The sequence below is a fragment of the Hydra viridissima genome, unplaced genomic scaffold, assembly GCF_058129835.1.
Source record: "Hydra viridissima isolate aposymbiotic clone 2 unplaced genomic scaffold, HvirCarnegie_v1 scaffold_3, whole genome shotgun sequence".
Lineage (NCBI taxonomy): Eukaryota > Metazoa > Cnidaria > Hydrozoa > Anthoathecata > Hydridae > Hydra > Hydra viridissima.
In genome coordinates this window covers 15,621,123-15,626,840 of record NW_028324302.1, presented here as the reverse complement: position 1 = coordinate 15,626,840, position 5,718 = coordinate 15,621,123, and positions in this window count along the sequence as shown.

Here is a 5,718-nt window from a genome sequence, read left to right as displayed (position 1 = left end):
TGTTGATAACTGCAATTCAATAGTTATTTAATCAGCGATACTGTTCAAATATTTACTTACGCTAATTCTATATTTACGCCTAAAGAACAAAGATGTTTTCGTATCCTAATTTCACAGATTGTGCATAAGTTTGCAAATACGAACTTATTGATTTCTAAATATGCCTCGATGAAAGCGCCCGAACAACATACAAAATAATTTTCAGAACTAACTTTAAAATATTAATTTCTTTTAATTGTTAAATTTCTTTTTTACTAGAGACCGCCGATCCGTTACTGTTTATCGGATTGTCGGATTGTGTTCCAAACTATCTTTGCAGATATCAAATCATTTACGGATCAAATTATTTACGGATTGATTTGACCCGAAAATAATGTATACATAAGGAAAATAATATATACATAAGGAAAATAATGTATACATAAGGAAAATAATATATACATAAGGAAAATAATGTATACATAAGGAAAATAATGTATACATAAGGAAAATAATGTATACATAAGGAAAATAATGTATACATAAGGAAAATAATGTATACATAAGGAAAATAATGTATACATAAGGAAAATAGGAAAATAACTTGTTAAAACTTTTTTGGATAATAATTTAGTCCAAATTCATTTCCTAACCACACAATATCTTGAATTTTGCTTAGTTATTTAGTATTTTCTTTCATTTGTAACAGGTTGGTTCTTCTGAAATTGTATATGTTTCCCGCTGTTAAGAAAACTCTTTCAGATGTTGGTGATGCAGCAGATTTACAGAGGTTTTTTTTGGTTAGCCTTGATATTATTGGGTAAATATAATGGTTTTGTTTCCAGAATTCCATTACATTTGTATTTCCAAATCTGGTTTTGCATTCAAATACCCCCTCAATTTCAGGTGAAATGGCTTTCTCGGTGCTTGTTTTACATCCAGGATAAATGCAAACTGCACCAAACATTTTCTTCTTCAGCCGTTCAGTGAAATCAAAGTTGTCATCATCCTCATTATCCAATATCGAAGGGAAAGGAGTGCTTTGGCTATCTAAAATTTCTTTTTCCGTTTCTTTCTTTACTACAGTTTTGACTACTTCAAATTTTTCCACCTCATCCACAAACTACATGCCCTTGCTGTTAGGGTCTAAAAAATGACCAATAGAGAATTCAATATTCATCAGTTCCCCTTGAATCTTTTGTCTAAATCATCATTGAAGTAGTGAGCAAGCTCTGATGACACCTCAATTTTTAGCTTGATGATCTCCTTTGCCAATCTTCCACTAATGTTGTATAGACAATTAATAACAGAATAGATGCTAATATTCTTTTCGCTTCTGCATTTTTCATAGAATTCTGAGAAGCCTTTCAGAGGCCGGATGACAGATTGAATAGATTCTACTTCATCTTCTGTTGGTAAAAAATCTGTCAATTTACAATCTCCAGAAACAGTGAGGTTCGGATTCTTTAAAGAATGCATCGCCGGAAAAAGATCCACCACAGGCTCCATTTGATAGATCACAGATCGAATTACATTTTCGGTTTTATGGACTTTTTTATTGAAATAAGTCCCTCGATTTTACCTTAATATTTGCCTTAATAAAAAATGATATTTTTGAGGCATGCATAAAGTTTTCAATAAAAGAACTAATTATTTAAGGTTGTTTGCCTTAAATGTTGAAATGAAAACAAACAACTTTTCAAACTAGTTTTTATTTCTGTTTGTAATCATATTTAAATAGAAGAAGTAAAAATATTATAAACTTTGTCGGACCAATCCGCTAATTATAGCAATCCGCTAATTGCAGCAATCCGCTATGCTAATTAATTCTCAAAGGAATTCGATTCGCAAAAATTCAGTTCGAAAAACTCAACTTTTAAATCAAACTAAAATAATGGCTCACCGTAATTGTTGTAAGTGACTTGTTGATTTGTTGAACGAAATTGTTGTAGGCTAAGATTTCCAAATAGAACTGATTGATAATAATAATAAAAAAAAAACACTATCTCTATGACCCCCACTTAATTAAAATGTAATTTTTCGGACCGAACCATTAAATTAACGGACCGCGATTGATATAATTCTCAGAATTATATATTTCGAAACTATTTCTCGGATTAATAATCCGAACAGCAAAGAGAATCCACAAAATAAAAGTTCCCTTGTAGTTTTTAAATTAATTTTCAGACTATGGTATTGAAAATATTAAACGATTATGATATGTAAAAAATTTAACTGTTATAATCAGAAAAATAAGTCGGATTGACTTTGTAGCGTAATTTACGAACCAAATCGTCAGTGCCTAGTTTTTACAAATTAAGAAGTAGTTTTTCAATATTGTATAAAAAATGTGTAAAGCAAACCGAGGGTCTAGGTAACTTTGCGCAACATTAAAAAAGCTAGAATAGCTTTATGATAGGTATGGGATTGGTGCAAAGTGATCTCTTTTTTCTTACTTTTTGAAAGACTAATAATTCTAAGGCCAGTTTAATTAAAAACAAAAGATTAATTTTAGTACTATTTTGCTTAACAAAGAATATAACACGTCATGATAAAAGAATACTGAACACAACCTCATTAAAAACACAAAACACACAAAAAAATTTCCTCCGTATGTGGGTAAACTTGAGCAAAAGGAATTAAAGGCTTTCTTTGTTTAAATAAAAAATCAATACTCAAAAACCCGAGTAAAAGTCTAATTCGGGCACTATTTCATTTTTTTCATAGCTTTCAATAACGTTTGGAGAGATGTGAGAGAATAAGTTATCGAGTAACAGAAATTTAAGTCCAAACTTCTTTTTTAAAGGAGGTAAAACTAAACAAAAAAAACTACTTTTCAAAAGCTACTCTATCAAATTAAATAGGTATCTGGCTCCTTTAGGACCTCCTTCACATCAAGTTCACCACAGATTAGTACCCTTGCAAAGAACAAAAGTGGTAAAAAATCACATTGCTGAATTACTTGATATCATTATCAAAATACTTGTCCTGTCTTACTTCTTTTATTTGTAAGGGTATTTACTGCTTCATTTTACCAAGCATTTTTTGGTACATGGTCAAGTAATCAGTTAGATTTGTCTCATCAAAGTTGTATATGTAACTTGGTGGAACTTTTTGCATGGTTTTGGTAAGATGTTGAATATGTTCTTTTAAAAATTCTTTATTAAAATTTGTTCGTGATTTTTTTATGTGTGGCACAAATTTATTTGTTAGCTCTTGGTTTCTTTGTAAAAATGACCTGATTAAATCAAGCCCAAGAAAGTCTTTACAATCTTTTACTTTTCTACCAGAATTATGGAGATAATTGTCCATCATATGACGTAAATCTTTTTTACCGATAGGAAATCCAAAATGGTTTAACTGAATGGTACAATTGAAAGAGCCAGCCTCCTCTAATTTGGAAAAATAATACAGTTTACCGAGTTTTAAATCATGTTTTCCATTAAATTTGTAACAAATTGTTAATAACTTTTTAGATTTTACATCTTTACATTTGGATAGGTTGTCCTCTGTATAACCTTTGTATTTTCTGGTCTTAACCTGCTTTTTGTAATGAGTTTAGATCTGAAAAAAAAACATTAATATTTAATTTGACCCTGAATACCCAAGAAATTAATTAAAGCTATAAAAATGTATGAAAAAACTCTGCTAACATAAAATATTAACATGAAGTTTTAGAAAGAATCGCTTTTGGATGACTGACGACATTTGTGGTAACTTTATACATTGTGCAAATACACCCTGATTTCTACCAATAAAGTGCTTTATTAACATGATAGTTAAACTTTAATTTTTTTTTTACAGACAATGAGTTTAACACTTAGCATACTTCAAACCAATGCCATAATAAACACTTTAAGCAGTTTATTCACTTTTGAGTTCTGATCTGCTGCACAGATAAAAGTTGCAAGAAACAATTATTGTTTTCTATTTCTATGTTTAGAAAAAATGACTCGTGTTGCCAATAATAGCGTTAATAAAACTATTTTACATAAGTTTCGTATTGACACTAGAAAAAACCGTCGGATTCTAAAGTGATTTGCATTTGTAGTTCAAATTTTTGTTTGCTAGAGAGTAAAACATCTTTGACATATTGTTGTGCCAGCGGTCGTGCAAAGTTAGGCACTTTTACGATACATTTAAAGAAAAAAACGTTTTATAAAAGTCACCGTTATGTGCATTTTTCATCAGTTCTATTTGAAATCAGGTGTACTGAATTCGAAATCCGTTTCTGTGTACTTTCAATATTTCGCATACAATTGTAAGAAAAGTACATTATAAACTATTCACTCGCTAAATAGCATGTTGCCATTAATTATCTAAATAATGAAGGGTTGAGCGTAACTTTCTCTTATGCTGACTTGAGTAAAAACAAACCAAACCTCAAACGTAATCACCCATCATAGCTTCATCCTATCGCTTTTGGTAACGCTTCTCCATGATCTGAATATTTATGTGAAGCCTTTCACCATCCTTTTCAATTTTTGCTCCGAAATTTTGTCTGGTGAAATCCAAATAGGAGTGCAGAAGGTGTAGCTTGATTGACATTCAACATCCAAGACCATGTTACTGTATTATCAAATTTTCCACAAGTTCTTTGTTGTCTTCAATTCTGTTATTTTCAAAAAATCCATTCACACATGTTTAAATCCATGCCATGCATCTTCTTCTAAACTAGATATTATCGTTTCGAAGTCCTCAGACTCCAACAGACAACTTACCTGCGGTCCAGTGAAAATGGAGCATATGCACTGGAAAGCTAGTGGCTGCGAATCCAGTGCTTTAAGAAGTTGCTTGGCTATTCCAAGTTTGATATGCAAGGGTAGTAGCAGAGCTCTTTCTGCCAAAATCAAGCTATCAAAAATTATATGGTGTTTACAAGCTGTTAGTTCCGTGCATATGGGGCAGTCTCAGGTAACTTGTTTTTGATTCGACGCTCTGCTATCCCAAAAGCATAGGAAGGATGAATATTTGGTGAACCCACTTTGTAAGCCAAGAAGAAAACCATTCACTTTCAAGTCCCCAGATCCTAGGATTTCGGAAACGGAAGTATGGAACCGGAAAAAACCGGGCAAAACCAGGAAATTCATAATAAAATCCCGTCCCGCTTTTGGTTTTTTTTATTGGAAGAAAAAACGGGAAATTTATCCAAAAAAATGTCACCTTATAAGCAAAGATGGTTTTCTTAAATCTTGGTAATCGACCATACAGAAGTTTGTAATGTCGTTCGTTAGTTTTCTCTAAACGCAAGGAATAGAAAATGGGATGCTTTTCCAATCTTCCAGTAGCCCGCCCTCCAAATCTGATCCGCAAGTACCACGTATCATACATTTTAGTAAAACATTTTTATGAAAAAATGATTTCATCAAAAATTAAAATAGAACAAAAACGCATATTAAAAATGAGAAATAGAAAAAAGGAGAATAACTAATAATATTACTATTTGTGACAATTCTGTTTTTTCACCTGTTGTTTAAACTCTGGTAGCATGAATCTTCCTTGCACCTACTTTTTGCGCCATTTTTTTTGCTAAATTTACCACATTTAAATTTTTATTCAACAGTATTTGGTGTTCATAGAGTATTTTTTAAATTAAATCAAAAACAAATTTTGATGGAAAATTATAAAAATATAAATGTATTAAAAAATATAAAAATATAAAAATATAAATGTATTACAAAATATAAAAATATAAATGTATTAAAAAATGTAAAAATATAAAAATATAAATGTATTACA